The following is an 18,731-nucleotide window of genomic DNA, read 5'->3' as shown; positions in this document are numbered from 1 at the left end:
CCCCACCCGTCTTGGTTTTCCCCCATTCCCTATCAAATTTCAAATATCCAAATACAAATAAATTCAATATATCAGATAACAAAGTGAGATACTATACCAATATGAGATAACCAAGGGACAGCAAAGGAGATGAGAGACAACATAGTACATTAAGGACAACAATCATTCTTTATATGGCTTTTGTTTCACTATCCTGGAGGTCCTTTCAATTAGCTTCACATTATATGTCCTTATGTATCAAGATTTTGCTCTATTGCAAATCTCTGCTAGTAGAGCCCAAGGTTTCTACTGATTATGACGAATGAGGGAAACCATTGAGCCTAAGATCCTTTGAGTCTGGCTTACTTCACTTAATATGATTTTTTCTAAGTCTTTCCATTTCATAACAAATGGGGCGATGTCATTCTTTCTGACAGCAGCATAGAATTCCATTGTGTACAAATACCACAACTTGTTGATCCACTCATCAACTGAGGGACATCTAGGTTGGTTCCATATCTTTGCTATGGTGAATAGTGCTGCAATGAACATTGTTGTGCTAGTGGGTTTAGTATGTCCTTGTTTCTGGATGGTTGGGTAAATGCCAAGTAGTGGAATTGCTGGGTCATAGGGGAGTTCTATGTTTAGCCTTTTGAGGCACTGCCACACTGCTTTCCATAGTGGTTGGATGAATTTGCACTCCCACCAACAGTGTAGTAGTGATCCCTCCTGGCCACATCCCCACAGCATCTGTTGTCATTCGTTTTCCTGATCCTGGCCATTCTAGCTGGAGTGAGGTGGAATCTTAGAGTTGTTTTGATTTGCATTTCTTTTATGACCAGAGATGTTGAACATTTCTTCATGTGTCTATAGGCCATTTTTGTTTCTTCTTCAGAGAAGACTCTAAGTCTTTGGCCCATTTTTTAATGGGATGGTTGTTACTTTGGAGGTTAATTTTGGAGTGATTCAATTTTTTGAGTTGTTGATATATTTTAGATATGAGGCCTTTGTCCGTTGTTTGGTTGGTGAAGATCTTCTCCCACTCTGCAGGCTTCCTGATTAGTAGCTATGTCCTTTGCCATGCAAAAGCTCTGCAGTTTAATGCAGTCCCACTTATCCAGCCTTTCTCTGATTTGTTGTGATTCTTGGTCCTTATTAAGAAAGTTTCGACCTGTGCCAAGGAGGCCTAGTGTATCTCCTATTCCTTCCTGTAGAGTTTTCAGTGTGTCAGCTTTTACCTCCAGGTCTTTGATCTATTTGGAGTTAATTCTAGTGCAAGGTGACAAAGAAGGATCCAGCTTTAGTTTTCTGCAGGTGCTTAACCAGTTCTGCCAACACAACTTGTTGAAGAGGCTGTCTTTCTTCCATTCTACTTTTTTGGCTCCCTTGTCAAAGATTAGGTGGCCATAGGTCTGTGGTTTAATATCTGGGTCCTCAGTTCTATTCCATTGGTCTTCAGGCCTGTTCCTGTGCCAGTACCAAGCTGTTTTGAGAATTATAGCTCTGTAATAGAGTCTAAAGTTTGGAATTGAAATTGCTCCAGCGCTGTTCTTTCTGCTAAATAGTGTTTTTGCTATACGGGGTCTTTTATTATTCCATATGAAATTTTGGATTGCCTCTTCTATTTCTTTAAAGAATGACATTGGTATGTTGATGGGTATTGCATTGAATTTGTAGATAGCTCTTGGCAAGATTGTCATTTTCACAATGTTTATTCTTCCAATCCAGGAGCATGGGAGGTTTTTCCATTTCCTTAGTTCCGCTTTAATTTCCTTTTTTAGGGTTTTAAAGTTTTTCGTCAAAAAGGTCCTTTACATTCTTAGTTAAGCTAATTCCTAGGTACTTTATTTTCTTTGAGGCTATTGTGAAAGGAGTTTCTTTCCTGATTATTGCCTCGTTCCTCTCACTGTTGGCATAAAGCAAGGCAGTTGATTTTTGAGGGTTGATTTTATAGCCTGCTACTCTTCCAAAGCTTTGGATCAGCTCAAGGATCTTGGGAGTAGAGTCTATAGGATTCTTTATATACAGAATCATGTCATCTGCAAAGAGGGATAGTTCACCTGTAAATTTCTTTTCTGAGACATTTCCTATCCATTGTTCTGCACCTTGCTCCAGCTTTACAATCAATTTTGGTTTGGGACAACAATACACTGTTGATAAGAAATAGTGAAGAACTATTGCTCATGTTATGTCATCTGTGTTGTAAGGTCTCGCACATCCTGTCCACAAGGTTACACCTAAATCTTCTTTCCCATTTTTCATTGGCTCCATGGTTGACTTTTCCCTAGCATTCGATTTCTTTTTCCCATTGTGTGGCTGGATCTCAGCTCTTTTACTGCAGGCCAATTTACTTCTACCAATTTGAACCCAAGCTCCACTTCCAGTTCTTGAAGGGTAGGAGAGTGTCACATGAGGCTCTTGATTGGCATTAATGCCTTCAAACTGATAACCTCACATTTCAGCATCATCAGTAGTTAGGATTACAAGCATAAATGAATGCACCAGTGCCAGGTTTGGATTATGAATACAAACTTCAACTAGTGCTTCCTATATCATATTTCCAATATTCACATACATTCTAATCTAGATATTATATCCTACTACAATAATCACCTCTGGCTTGTGAAGACAATCTCTTATTAGGGAACATAGTTCAAAATTTTGTCAAACTAATGATTTGGCTGCTTAAATAATGAATATAAAATTACCTCAAGAATTACATAATCAAGTCAAAGTTTTTCTTAGATGAAAAGGATACTAGGGCCAGCAGTTTAGCCTAGTGGTAGAGTTCTTACCAAGGATGCATGAAGACCCAGGTTCAATTTCTTGTTACCACATACCTAGAAAAGTCAAAATGGTACTGTAGCCCAAAATGTACAGCACTAGCCTTGAGGAAAAGTCCTAGGACAATGCTCGGCCCCTGAGTTCAAGCCCCAAGACTACCAAAGGAAAAAAAGAAGGAAACCATCCTAGTAGGTGCCGGTGCCTCACACCTGTTATCATAGCTTCTCAGGAGATTGAGATCTGAGGACTGGGGTTCAAACCCCGTGTAGGCACAAAACTCTCTGAGACTGTGTATCTCCAATTAACCACTAGAAAATTAAAACTGGTCCGGTGACTCAAGGTGTAGAGAACTAGCCTTTAGCTGAAGAGCTCGAAGATAGTGCCAAATCTCAGAGTTCATACCCAATGATCACCACCACCACCACCACCAACAACAACATCAACAACAACAATAAAAATTAAAAAAGAAAGAAAAAAATACTTCCCATGGTCAGGAATATTACATCTAAATAGTACTAAAAATGTGGTAAAAATTCACCAATCCACTAAAATCAAATCACTTGATCTTTCAAAAGAAGGTTACTTTTGTCACCCAGTGACAGCAGGCTTCTGTAGTTCTCCAGCATTACATCTCTATACAGGGTCCTCTGAGCAACGCTAAGGTCCTGCCACTCCTCACAGCTGAAATCCACAGCCACATCACCAAATGAAACCATATCCTGCAATGGCACATTTCTATCAAGTAATTAGCCCGGAATCAGGAGCACATCAATTTTGGAAGTTCATTCTTGTATATGTATGCTTCTGTCTTACATAAACTATTTGGAGCCTTCTGTGTTATCCATAGAGTGGGAGAAAGAAAACTCAAAATAGACATAGTTTGACCTATATTAATAGGCAATTACCAATACAAGTTTCCCTAATATATCAGAACACATTTATAGCGCTAGGAATAGAAAAAAGCTAAAAATTCTAAGGAGCTTATAATCTGGCATGACAACATTAGTTATAATAAGTATCTGAAAGAGTAATTTTAACTCATTTTGATAAAATTCACTACAAATCAAGGTAACAAAGAGGGAAACAAATAATTTCAACGTTTTCATGTTCTGCCTCACTGAAAAAGTCATTTAGACCTACTATGAAAAAGTACCCTCTGATGCACCTTCTATCTGGCAAATATCATGTAACCCTTTTACTAATTACAATAAAAAACAAAAAAGAAAAAAATAAATTAAAGAAGAAGAATGAGAATCATGTAATATTATCCACTTGCAAAAATTTTATCAAAATCACAAAAATAACTCAAAGAAATTTTTAAATATTACAGTACTACTACCAAATTTGAAAAGCAAAGTAGTGAGAACGTACCTGAATTTATGTTCCTTTATCACAGCAAATTTCAACAGAAAATGATGAAGCTTTCTCTTAGCATCTCTTTTTTTAATATTTTTATTGTAATTAATAAAAGGGTTACATGATAAAAAAAAGTACCCTCTGAAGCAATCAAAATATACAGGACATCACAGAGAATACACACTGCATCAGTAGATCTTCAAAAAGCATAGTTTCCAGGTGAGCATTAAAGAGAGTAGCAGTACTCAAGAAGGCAGCTAATGATTGATTTGGTCCTTCTAAGGTTTGACTTAGGTCCCCAAATCAAAACATGCTAAAAAAAAAGTAAGTAGCCTAAAAACATGCTATGTTAATCAGTTTTGTGATTAAATTTCCAGAGATTAAGGCTGATCATCTGTAGCCTGATGCCTCCTTCTGAAGCAAAAGAACTGCTAGCACAAACTTTTGTGAACATTGCCTACGTGCTACAATAAAGAATATAGGTGGAAGGTGCATAAAATATTTTTTAAATAAAATTTTCATTTATGTTGGTCTCAGTAGCTCCCCAATGTAATCCTAGCTACTCAATAGGCTGAGATCTGAGGATCACAGTCCAAAGCCATCCAGGGCACTAAAGAACCTCAGACTCTTATCTCCCAATTAATCACTAGAAAACAGAAAGTGGGACTGTGGCTAAAGGGTAAGGTGGTAGCCTTGAATTGAAGAGCGCAGGGACATTGCCCAAGCCCAGATATCAAGAACCATGACCCACAAAAGAAAAAGAAAAAAATAAAAAAAAAAACATATATGAAGGGAAGACAGACTGAGAAAAAGAGAAAAAATACATACACACAGGAGAGAAAGGAAACAGACTAAAGAGAAACATAAGTCAATGAAAAAATTGTGAGGACACCATCTGAAAGAAAAAGGAGGGAATTTGGGGCTAGTACTTTGGCCCAGTGGTAGAGTGCTTGCCTAGCATGCAAAAAGACCCAGGTTCAATTCCTTGGAACCACATTTACAGAAAACAAAAGCCAAAACTGGTGTTGTGGCTCAAGTGCAGAGCTCTAGTCTTGGGAAAAGTCAAGCACAGGCCCTGAGTTCAAGACCCAGGGCAGGCAAAAAGAAAAAGAAAGAAAGGAAAATGACCAGGTTCGATTTCTCGGTACCACATACATAGAAAAGGCTAGAAATGGTGCTGGTGTTCAAGTGGTAGAGCTCTAGTATTGAATAAGACAAAGGACAGAGGCCAGGCCTTGAGTTCAAGCTCCGAGACTGGCAAAAAGGAAAAAGAAAGGATTTCTAAAAACAGCATAAACTATACCATCAAGTAAAGAACTTTCAAGTAAACAAACCACTTCAAAAAGTCTGTATGGAGAATAATTTAAGGACATATAGCTAACTCATTCCTCCAGAATATTTAAAGTTTTGTTTGACCACACCATTTCAGTAACTGCAGTAAAAGTTTAGTAACATAGTTTAATGTTTGGCATGATGATGTGATCTCTGATGAGTTGATAGTGAAACTTTTGATAAAATTCACTACAAATCAAGGTAACAATGAAGGAAACCAATAGATGTAATTGACTTACATAACATGTGTGACTACCTTCTCACATTAAAAAAAAACTAGAAACAAACTGAAGCAAATCTGCACTAACTTAGGCAGAATGTAAGATATTATAATCCGCTAAATCCAGAAACCATCATTATCTGGCTTATGCGCATGTTTCCAAATCTGACTCTGTTTTTCAGTTTTTAATTCTTGGAGAAGATTAGTTATAAAATACAATGTAAAAAACAAGATGAGAAATAAAAAGCAGTACACCAGAGCTTCTTCCATTCTTTCCTTCTATTGACATGGAACAGAAGATTCTGGAAGCATGGATGGCAGAGAAGGCAAATAAAGTGGTCAGGAAAGAACCTGTGTGATTTTGCCCCAGATTCTCCTACTCAAAACATTACACAACTCCAGGTGCAGTGGCTTAGCCCTATAATCCTAGCTACTGTGTAGGCTGAAACCTGAAGATTTCAGTTCAAAGCAAGCCCTGATATTAAACAGTCCAACAGACTTTTTAGTCTGGAGAACTCCAATTAACCAGCAGAAAGAAGATTTAGAGCAGTGGCTCAAGGGGTAGAGTGGTAGCCTTGAGCTGAAGAGCTAAGGAACAAAGCCTATGCCCAACGTTCAAGTCTCACACACACACAGACACAAAATTATAGGAGGCAGGGGCACGGGGGAGGGAAATGAGAACCAAAACATGATAAAGGGTATCAATGTTTGTGAGGTAATGCACCTTCTATATGATGAATATAATGTAACCCTTCTATTAATTACAATAAAAATATATGAAAAAAATTTACATGGGCTGGAAAAGCATAATCCTTCTTACAGGAGAAGAATATTTAATGGCTAAAGTGGGCAATTATACTCTCCATTAAAGATGAATCCACAGTTTATTACAGATCAGTTTTATAAAAGCAAGTCCATTCTAAATATACATACAGAATTTGTAGAACAACTGCATGTATAAAAACAATTCAATAACTGAAACTAGTGAAAACATATTACACCTGCACTAAAACTAGTTATTACTGACAATACTCCTTAAGGATGTATAAAATACTTCTCAATTAGTGCTAAGTCTTCATATTCCCAATGATTGAGACCAGAAATGTTATGATTGCAGGGTGAGATAATTATGTTAAAATCCAAGTCATTGAGGAGGGATTCAAACCCACAGCATTAAAGTCAACAGCACTCAGTGAATACAGTTAGGAGTCATTTGGGCCTTAGCTCCAGGGAAGGGTGATAGCCTGGAGTTGAAGAGATCAGGGACAGTGTCCAAGCTGAGAGTTCACATCCCATGACCCACTAATGAAAAAGAAAATGTAAAGGACCAACACTGTACCAAGAATTCCAGGCTTAGCAAGTGCCTCTTTTTATTTTATTTTTTTTCTACATTTATTTTTTTATTGTAATTAGTAAAAGGGTTACATGATATTTGCCAGATAGAAGGTGCATTAATTCACATACATTGATACCCTTTCACATGTCTTGGTACCCGTTTCCCTCCCCCCCACACCCCTCACCCGTCTTGGTTTTCCCCCGTTCCCTATCAAATTTCAAATATCCAAATACAAATAAATTCAATATATCAGATAACAAAGTGAGATACTATACCAATATGAGATAACCAAGGGACAGCAAAGGAGATGAGAGACAGCATAGTGCATTAAGGACAACAATCATTCATTATATGGCTTTTGTTTCACTATCCTGGAGGTCCTTTCAATTAGCTTCACATTATATGTCCTTATGTATCAAGATTTTGCTCTATTGCAAATCTCTGCTAGTAGAGCCCAAGGTTTCTACTGATTATGACGAATGAGGGAAACCATTGAGCCTAAGTTCCTTTGAGTCTGGCTTATTTCACTTAATATGATTTTTTCTAAGTCTTTCCATTTCCTAACAAATGGGGCGATGTCATTCTTTCTGACAGCAGCATAGAATTCCATTGTGTACAAATACCACAACTTGTTGATCCACCCATCAACTGAGGGACATCTAGGTTGGTTCCATATCATTGCTATGGTGAATAGTGCTGCAATGAACATTGTTGTGCTAGTGGGTTTAGTATGTCCTTGTTTCTGGATGGTTGGGTAAATGCCAAGTAGTGGAATTGCTGGGTCATAGGGAAGCTCTATGTTTAGCCTTTTGAGGCCAAGTGCCTCTTTTTAAAAACTATAACTAAGTCCGGGAGTTTGGCCTAGTGGTTAAAGTGCTTGCCTAACATGCATGAAGACCCGGGTTTGATTCCTTGGTACCACATACATAGAAAAAAGCCGAAGTGGTGCTGAGGCTCAAGTGGTAGAGCTCTAGCCTTGAGAAAGTCCAAGGACAGTGCTCAGACCCTGAGCTCAAGAACAGGAGAGGCAAAAAGAAAAAGTAAAATAAAATGAAAAAAAAGAATAAAAAAACTATAACCAATTACCAAATAGTATTGAAACCAAATTACATCACTCAGATAAATCTTTATGAACCGTCTTTAAAAGTTTCCCAAGGATCTATTTCTAGAAATACCAATCACATCATCTGCATCAGATTTCCAGTGTCAGTTTGCAAGGAAAAGAGACAGGATGAAGACGGATCAGTATGCCCACCTCACTAGGTTTAGATGAAGTGTCTTCATGCCAGGTTATTTATTGTCTTCCACCATGCATGGAGTTCTAGGTTTTCCCTCTCCTTTTCCCTTGATACCTAAATACACAAGTGGATTTAGACAGACTAAGCTTCTGAAACCAGTAGAGCTTCACATATAAATTTCTAATACTTGTCCCCAAAATGGAGCCAAAGCAAAGAAAACCCCAAACTGGATGCCTTTTATCTAAGCCAATAACCACTTTTTTGAGCCTTAAAATACCAGATCTCAATTTTAGATTCAAAAAGATCCTTAAATTGTGGGTGGGGTGAGCCTGTCTGGCATTCATGTAATCCTAGCTACTAAGGAAGCTGAGATCTGAGGATTGCATTTCAAAGACAGCCTAGGCAATGAGGATGAGGATCCTTAGACACTTTTTTTGCCAGTTCTGCGGACACTCAGGGTCCCAGCACTACCCTGGGACTTTCTTCAAGATTAGTGCTCTACCACTTGAGCCACAGTACCAATTCTGGCTTTTCTGTGTATGTGGTACTGAGGAATCAAACCCCGGTCTTTGTGCATGCTAGGCAAGCATTCTACCACTAGACCAAATTCCTGGCCGCAAGATCCAGAGACTTTTATCTCCAATTAACCACTAGAAAATAGGAAGTTGTGCTCTGGCTCCAGGGGTACGGTGGTAGCATAGAATTGAAGAGCTCAGGGGAAAAAAATCCAGGACCAGTGTTAAGACAAACATTTGTGATAAATTTACAATTTAGAAATAATGTAAGGAGAGTCAGTTCTCTTTACACTGGTATAAACAATAAAACACTTAGGAATAAGTATTTCCAAAATGTAACCTTGAACAAGGAAAATTACCCTACACAGCTAATCTTGAAAGCATCCTGCTTTTTGCATGATCTCTCTTGCCACTGATGAATTTTCTTTTAAGGAAAGAATTTATTAGTTTGTTTTATAGCTGTTGTCAAGTTCAAGTCAATATATGATCTTCATTTTCATGTGGAATAGCTCTGGTGCACAAAAAGAGGCAATGAGAAACCAAAAACTCAAAGACTGAATATCAGGTATGACAGTTTCTTACCCAATATTTCCTAATTATGTTGTGTGTAAAGAATCATAATAAAGCTGAAAATGGTGGTTGACCCGTGTAATTTGAGCTGCTCAGGAGGCTGAAATCTGAACATCAAGGTTTAAATCCAGCCATGGCACACAAGGATCTGAGACTCTTATCTCATAATAAAATCTAGAGAACTGGAAGTAGAGATTGGCTCAAGGGTAGGGTGGTAGCATTGAGGTAAAGAGCTCAAGGACAATTCCCAAGCCCAGGTGTAGGGCAGTAGCCTTGAGATGAAGACCACAGGGACAGCTCCCAGGCCTAGTTCAAACTCCATGACCCACAAAAAAAAAGAAAACAATAATAAGCTGGACATGATGGCTCACACTTATAATCCTAGCTTCTCAGAAGGCTAAGATATGAGCATCATGTTTCAAGCCAGCCTGGACACTAAAGTCCAAGAGACTCTTATTTCCATTTAACCACTAGGAAAGCAGAAGTGCCACTGTGGCTCAAAGTGTAGGGTGGTAGTCTTGAGCTGAAGGCCTCAGGGACAGAGCCCAGGCCCAGAGTTCTGCCTCACAACTGACCGTAAAATATATATATATATATATATATATATATATATATATATATATATATATATATATCCTTTAAGAGAAAAGCATAGGATCTCAGATGAAAGGGAAGGAAACAAGAGATTTATTCCAGCCAGGTGTGGTGGCTCACGCTGTAGTCTTAGCTACTCAGGTGCTGAGATTTGAGGATTGAGGTATAAGCCAGCCCCAGAACTAAAATCTGTGAGACTCATCTCCAATTAACCACCAGAAAACCAAAAGTGGCACTGTGGCTCCAGTGGTAGAGTGTTAGCGTTGAGCTGAAGTGTTCAGGGACATCACCCTGACCCAGAGTTCAAGCCCCACAACTGACAAAAAAACCAAACAAACAAAACATTTATTTCACAGTGTAATGGGTAAGTTTGGGAAGATAAGTCTTTGCTACCCTTGACATGTAGACTAGATTTACTGAGAGGAACTTCTAGGATCAGACAAGAGGTAGGAATTCAAAACAACATAGGCCATACAAAATGAAAAGAAAGAACAGACTGGTTTGAGGCAATCAATCAAGCTTCACATTAGCATAGACCTACTCCAAACTTCATTTTTCTACCCATATTCACCCAGATTTCCTCAAACCACCCTCTGTTTGAAGAGCTATGGAGATGATATGCTATACTGTATGAAACCCCTGTGAGGAAACTTTACAGAAGTAAGCTGAAGAAATTATTAAAGAAAAGGCAAGGCCAGTTAATGAACTATGTTATCTCTCATCTCTTTTGCTGCCCCGTGGTTATCTCATATTGTTACAGCATTTTATCTTGTTTTCTGATATATTGTATATATGCTTATTTGATTATTTGAAATTAGACAGGGAAGGGGAAAACAAGATGAGGAACAGGGCTGGGGGGAGGGAAATGGAGAACAAGACATGAGAAAGGGTGTCAATATTTCTGAAGTAATGTACCTTCTATCTGGTGAATGTAATGGAACCCTTCTATTAATTATAATAAATATGTATGAAAACAAATAAAGTGCAAAATAAAGCATGGTAAAAAAAAAAAAGAAAAGGCAACGCCACGAGTTAGGCCTAGCGATAAAGTCCTTTCCTAGTATGCATGACAATTTGGGTTCAATTCCTTGGTACCAAAACGACTGAGGCTCTTATCTCCAATTAACTTCTAGAAAACATTAAGTGGGGCTTGGTTTTCAGATACGGCTGAAGCCTTGAGCTGAAGAGCTCAAGGACAGATTCCAGACCAAGTTCAAGCCACATGACCCCCACACACACAAAAAAAAATCTAAAATTTTCTATTTTGGTTCATTTTACTTGTATTCAATAATATATTATATATATACACACACATATATTTATATATACACATACATAAATGTATATACATGCAACATATATTTATATATATATTATACATGTAAATCTCATTTGTATTGGAAAGAGGGCATTGTAATTGTCCTCTGGTGTCTCATGGCTGTATTTCTAGCTATTCAAAAATCTGAGAATTGGACTAGGAGTTTGGCCTACTGTTAAGTACTTGCCTAGCATGCAGAAAGACCCAGGTTCGATTCCTGGGTACCACATTCCTAGAAATAGCCAGAACTAATGCTATGGCTGAACGAGTAGAACTCTAGCCTTAAGAAAGCCCAAGGGAAGTGCTCAGGCCCTGAAATCGAGTACTACAACTAGCAACAAAAATAAAACTGTCACAGTGGTTCACACCTGTAATTCTACCTACTTAGGAAGCTGAGATGTGTGGATCAAGTTTCAAAGCCAGCCTGGCCACAGAAGGACCTGACACTCGTATCTCCAATTAACCTATAGAAAAATGGAAAGTGGGGCTTGGCTCAAGGCAATGGCAGTAGTCTGGCTTCAAGAGCTCAGAGCAGTGCCCAGGCCCCTGGATAATGCGGTAGCCTTGAGCTTAAGATCTTAGGGTCAGGACAGTGCTCAAGCAGAGTTCAAACAACAGAACTCGCAAAAAAAAATATCTGAGGATTGCAGATTGAATTCAGCTACAGCAAAGAAGTCTGCGAGACTCTGATATACAAAAAAACAAAACAAAACAAAACAAAAACCCACCAACAACAAAAAAACAAAACAAAACCAAAAACCTAAAGAAAAATAGCTGGAAGTGAAGACGTAGGTTAAGGGATACAACAGGTAAAACATTAGATTTGAGCAAAAGAAGCCTTTAGTCAGTGCCCACAGTTTGACATCAAGAACCAGGACAAGCGCACAAAAAATGGCAATGCATTGTATTAATACACCCACACGTATATGTATATGTGTATGAATATGAATATATTCCAGTCTTGGAGCTTGAACTCAGGGTCAGGGAACTTGAACACATTTTCCTTCAATGTTAGGGCTCTAGCACTTGAACCACAGCACCACTTTCAGCATTTATTCTATACGAAGTACTGAAGAATCGAACCAAGGGGTTCATGTAAGCCAAGCAAGGACTCTGTCACTAGATCACTATGTCACACTCCTGACCCCTTAAGTTACAATTCATCAAAAGATTCTGAACAAAAGTTCAGGCTGTCACTCCATTTCAACTGACATAAAATGCACTAAGTAAAATAGGCTCGTAATTGTAGTGGAAATATTTTAATTTTTAAAACAAATACCATGTAGAATATCCATGCTCATAACATGAAAAAGTTGCAAAAGCCATAGAAAGTGCAGAGGATGAAAATGAGAACAACCTGCTTCTCTTTTTCTTTCTTTCTTTCTTTCTTTCTTTCTTTCTTTCTTTCTTTCTTTCTTTCTTTCTTTCTCTCTCTCTCTCTCTCTCTCTCTCTCTCTCTCTCTCTCTCTCTCTCTCTCTCTCTCTCTCCCTCTTTCTTTCTTTCTGTTTTGTTGATTGTGGAACATGAACTCTAAGCCTGGGCACTGTCCCTGAGTTCTTCAGTTCAAGACTACTGCCCTTCCCCTTGAGCCACAGTTTCACTTTTTCAGTTCTAGTGGTTAATTAGAGATAAAACTCTTCCAGATTTTACTGACTGGATGAGCATTGAACCAGGCTCATCAGATCTCAGACTCCTGAGTGGCTAGGATTATGGACATATGATTTTCCCAGGCACAGTGGCTCATAACTGTACTTCTAGCTACTCAGAAGGCCAATCTCAGCGCTCTGCATCTCCCGCAGAATAGAACACAAAAGGCTGTGAAAATTTGGCAGACTCTTCCTCCAAGGTAGCAGCTGAATGCTAAATTCTGTAGCACCGAGAAATCCCTGTCATTGGAAAAGAACTCCTTTCTGTCACACCCAGGAAAGAGAAATTTTATTTTTAAGGAAGAACAGCCCATTAACAATACTTCAAGCATAAATTCCATCCATCACTTCCTCCTCCTTCTCTTTACACTGTTCCAGAGAAAATAAACAAGAACTAAACCAGCCCCATGAGCCTATCCACACATTGCAGGTAGGAATTCCCAGTAGCATCCAGCTGCTGTGCTTTTCTCTTTCTGCTTTAATCAATCAATAAATTCTTGTACATGTGAGTAATTTGCTTCAAAAGCTCAGGCCAAACTGACAGTTAATGTTGACCTTTCTATACATATATGGGTCAATGGGGAATGAAAATCACATCTTCCCTGGCACCTTCCACCACTGAAATGGAAGGGCTTTCTTTAGGAAGAAGCAGACTATCAAGATTTTTCCACAACTATTCCATAAAATAGATGCACTTGGGCAGGACACAACTCCTTTGCCTGGGGCTCTGACAACGCAGGAACCCCTGATCCTTGGAGGCTGCATAGGACAATGCCACAGGAAAAGGAAGTAGCCTCCTATTTACTCACTGATCCCATCATGGAATGCTGCCAAAAGAAAATCATATTGAACAGATGGAGAAAGTAAATCCCAGCAATGGGGATGGCAGATGCTGCATACACAGCAAGTTCAAGGCAGAGGTGAGGCTACAGCCCTGGCATCCTGACCCTGATATTGATACAGGATAGAAATTGAAGCTCAAATTGATTGGCCCTGTGTCAAAGAACTCTCCGTACTCAAAATACCAAACAACTACAAAGCAGCCTGACACTTAGGAAAAACGTAAACCACCATCCTCATAATGTCAGCCTCTTCCCCTGAGGCCAGACAACATTCAGTCAGGTCTGATTCTGATACACAAATTACTCACTTCCTATAGTACACAGAAAAATTCCTTAAGCAAATCTGCAATGCCCAATGAAAAGAAACAATTCAACTATGCATAGACTTGTCAGGAGATGAAAGAATTGAAGTGATGACACTGAGCAAGGAAATGCTAATCCAAACCAATGCCTGTGGTTCACACAAGGGGATGAGATCTGAGCATCCTGGTTTTCAGCCAGCCCATGCTTAAATCTCCAAGACACTTTATCTCCAAAGAATGACAAAAAAGCTGGAAGTGGAGCTGTGGATTAAGTGGTAGGGTATCAGCCATGTGTGAAAATAATTAAATGATGCTTCTAGGCCCTGAGTTCAAGATACTGGATCTAAACACACAATCACAAACACAAACACACATACACAGAAAATAAATGCTTATTTAGTCCAAATAACTGTACACATGGGCAGCTGTATGAATGAGTTTCAAAGAGGCAGAAACAATTATGATCACAGTTTGGACTTTAAGAAACACCATGTCCCCTCAGTTAGAGAAACAAGGAAGGCATGGACATCCTAGCCTTGGGAAAATGAGCTCTAAGGAAATATGGGGATCTTTCCACCAGGACAATGCTACATTTTTGGAGAGTCGAAGGCTGGATTTCCTTAAGAACCTGAAATTCACTTTCACCCCATCCAAGGCACCTGAAGCTCCAACAGTATCTTTGCATTCACTCCCCATGGAATACCACAGGACATGAGAAATAGGATGGAGACAGCAGAGCAAGGTTAGGGGTCAGGGGAGGTTCAGGGTTCCCAGTGCAAATGGTAAAATGTGAAAATACCTGAGTAGAAACACCTGAATCCGCAGGTGGGATGTCACAAAGGTGATCAGAGATGAAGAGGGAACCAGTCCTGCAGAAAGCATCACACCTGGGATTACAGACATGCAGATAGGGTACTTCCCAGAAAGAGAATGCTAAAAGAAAGGTCAAGGGAAGGAGGGAGCAACAGAAAGGTAGCCTGACAGTAAAGTTTGGAGATCTGAAATAAGTGTCTTGGATTGGACATGAAGGGTGATGGGTTGAGGGGAACAAAAACTGACTCCACGTTGAAAGTACTAAGAGCTCCCCGACCCTATTGGGAAATGTTGAAGTCAACAATAGTAAAACATCCCAGCCATCCTTGCCCATCCAGGAAGGAATAGCCTTATCCATGAAAAAGAATATTGGCCTACTTTCTGTGGGAAAGCAGGTTTTAACCCTATTGGCTACCTGTGTATAGTTGGATGGGACTATACAGCCCCTCTGTGTTTGTTACAATCCCATTGGCCACTTGTATGTGGCCTGGCTTGACTGCATGGTTTTTGCCCTTAAAACCCCAGCTTGAGAACAGCTGGGGTCACAGTGTTAGCTCCCAAGTCTGCACTGTGTCCCTGGCAGGACAGCACACTGCCTGCTTCCCCAAGTAAATTCACCTTTTAGCATGAGATTGTCTCAGTGGGGTGGATTCTGGTGGGATGTGGAATCTATGCCAGATATAATGTGGACCCTCCTCCCCCACAATCCGGAACATTTCCTAATCTGACTCTATCTAAAGAACAAATCCCTGTCCTTAGGAGCTCAATTTATCCCATTGGAAAAAATAAATAAATAAATAAATAAATAAATAAATAAATAGGAAGCAGCACAGACTTCCAGTGCTGCCTCTGAGGGCAGGGACAGGAGCAAGAGCAGGAGCAGGAACAGGAGAAAAAGCAGGAGCAAGAGGGAGAAGGATCCCCATGTTTGAAGTAAAACCAGACCCAGAAGCAGGGGGAGGGGGCACCAACACTCAAGGCCCCCATCTGTCCAAGCTCAGGAGCTATTACCTTCCTAAATCCCTGGGGTGGCAACAGGCAGCTGTTTGTGGCAGAGGGCACACAACCCACATTGGCAGAAAGACCTGGGCTGCCAGTACCAGAACCACCGCTTGCAGAAGCCACTTCTCCTTCTGCCTCAGCAGGTCCCCTCAGCTCTGATTCTGGTTCCATGCCACAAGCATGCCTTCATTCCCCATCAGCTCCAGCAGCAGCCCAGGACAAACTGCAGCAGCCAAAATGACCTCCACCTCCAGCACCTAAGCATTACTGCCTCTGGCCTGCCAAGAGCCAAATGCTACCACTAAGTCCATGCAGCCAGGGGAGACACTGCTGACAAAAGCCAACGTAGAGAACAATGGAGCCTCTAGGCTCCAAATTGCTTCTAGTTCCCTTGCTGATGATTATTTGTACCCATCAATCTCTGCCTTCTTGTGGAATGTTCCAGCCTATCAAGGTGCAACCTGGAGCCCGACATCAGATCTCCCCCTACCTGATCCACAGTGGTAAATCCCACTCCACCACAGGTCCCCTACCCACATAGGCAAAGAGGAAGTGCAGAATTGTGTTCTAGGACACTAATTGGCTCCCACTGGCCCCAGGATGGGCTTTGGCAGAGTTCCAGTGCACCCTAGGATTAGATCCTGGCCTTCTCTGCTGCTGTGAGTTAGGACAGGGAGTCCAGTTTCCCATCCTTCCCATGCCCAGTCCCTCGGGTCTGGGGTTGAGCACACCAACACTTGCTTGGGCACTAGGATGTCAGCATCTTCAGCCATTGATTGGGATGTATGCTGTAACTGGTGTGCACTCTTCCTCCCCTGGCCCTGGGTTTCTTCCTGTCAAAGAATCCAGAGGTTGAGTGTGTGCATGCCCTTGTATAAAAGGGAGTACAGTCAGTGCCTACTGCCCGGTGACATCTGTCTTCTGTCCCTACCATAGTGATGATGGAGTCCACATTTCTAAGAATAACACACAAGAGTTAATGAATCCTGGCTGTTGTGGTTCATGTCTGTAAATCTAGCTACTCAAAATGCTGAATCTGGCGATGGCAGTTATAGGCCAGTGTGGCAGGAAAGTCCTTGAGACCTTTCTCCTGCAATAAAAGCCAGAAGCTGTGCTGTGGCTCAAGTGGTAGAGCACAAAGAGGCCCAGCAACAGCACCCAGGCCCTGAGTCCAAACCCCAGGTCTGGGAAAAAAACAAAGAGTTAATTAAAACCCTCCTATCTTCCCTGCCTTTCCTTCTCAACCTAGTGCTGGCTTTGTGCAGTTGGCCAGGCAGATCTGTGCATTAAGAAAGCCTGCTCTTTCTGGCCAGCACTGGCCACCTCATTCCAGGTTGAATATTTTTGCTCAAGGCTGATGTTCTTTTCTGTTCTGGCTTTTTTGGTTGTTAATTGAACATAGAGTCTCAGAAACTTTTCTACCCAGACAGTCTTGAAGCCTCCATCCTCTGTTTTCAGACTTCTGAGTAGGTACTGTTATAAATGTGAGTCACTAGTAGCCAGCAAATTTGATGGATTTTCTTTGATACCTCAGGTATGCGGACTTGAGATGTGGAGATTTTTTTTTCATATCTCCCTAATATCATTTGTTGACCAAAACTTCACACCAGCCAAACCCTCCTGCAATGGAAACTCTGAAATTACAACACAGCCTTAGCTGGGGGCAGTGGGTCAAGCCTGTAATCCTAGCTACACAGGAGTTGAGATCTGAGGATACAGGTTTAAAGCCAGACCACATACTAAAGTCTGTGAGACTCTTCTCTCCAATTAACCACCAGAAAACCAGAAGTGGCACTCTGGCTCTAGGAGTGGGCACTAGCCTTGAGCTGCAAAGTAAGAACCAGTGCCTAGGCACTCACTTCAAGTCTCATGGCTGACAAAAATATCTATCTAACTATCTATGTATCCATCAATCTATCTACAAGACCCAGTTTTAACCTCAGACCCATTTCATCACTTAAACAATACAGGATACACAAGCGGGGAGAATGGCTTCTGGGAATTTATCCTTATCCCAGAGACAAGACAACTTCCAGGGTAAATCAGAGCTGACCACCCATTGAAATTGAACTAGAACTAGTACTTTAAGACTGAGCCCTCCTATGTGGGAGTCATGGGTATTAAATGATATACAGTAAAGGGTTGCCTAGCATTGCAGGCTCACACCTGTAAGCCTAGATACTACCGAAGCTAAAGATAGAGTTCAAACTGGGGTTTGAACTCAGGGCCTTGACCCTGAGCTCAAGGGTAGCACATTACCATTTGACTCACAGCCAAATGGGAATCTTTCCTCAGCAGTCACTGCAGCTAAGGTTAACTGTCATGGATAAGTACCTGGGGCCAAGTTTACAGGTGATAGGACACCTGTAAAATAAAATAAAATTATATTTACATTTTTGCCAGTCCTGGAGACTGAATGCAGAGCACTGTCCTTGGACTTTTTCAAGGCTAGAGCTCTACCACTTGACCCACAGTGCTATGTCTACTTTTTTCAATGCAAGAAAAGCTTGGAAAATATCATTCATGCCCCGAAGATCAACAATTGCCAACCCAGACTGATATATCCAGGAAAACCAGCACTTACATTTGAGGGGAAAACAAGAATATTTCATTCCAAAGAGAAGCTATATGTGTAAGTGCACACAAAACCAGCATTACAAAAAATATTAAGTAAACAAGAACAAATTCCAGAAAAGCAAGAACTCCCATCAAGAAGCTATCACCTATAAATCACTAAACACAAAGGGGGAAAAATAAAGAGAAAGAAACTCACAAGTAAAGTTAAATAACGACAGAGACACTAACCACTTCTCCATAATTTCCCTCAATGTGAACGGGCTGAACAATCCAATCTAAAAACACAGAACAGAAGACTGGATTAAG

General features: G+C 40.4%; 1 protein-coding gene across 1 annotated transcript in view; it reads right to left on the bottom strand.

Annotated features, from left to right (window-relative positions):
* LOC150039737 (uncharacterized) overlaps positions 1 to 18,731 on the bottom strand; it is an 87,541-nt gene that overhangs the window by 45,663 nt on the left and 23,147 nt on the right. The window lies entirely within an intron of this gene.

The sequence above is a fragment of the Megascapheus bottae genome, unplaced genomic scaffold (genome assembly GCF_031878675.1).
Source record: "Megascapheus bottae isolate mThoBot1 unplaced genomic scaffold, mThoBot2.hap1 HAP1_SCAFFOLD_45, whole genome shotgun sequence".
Taxonomy (NCBI): Eukaryota; Metazoa; Chordata; class Mammalia; order Rodentia; family Geomyidae; genus Megascapheus; species Megascapheus bottae.
This window is presented reverse-complemented; position numbering and strand designations above follow the sequence as displayed.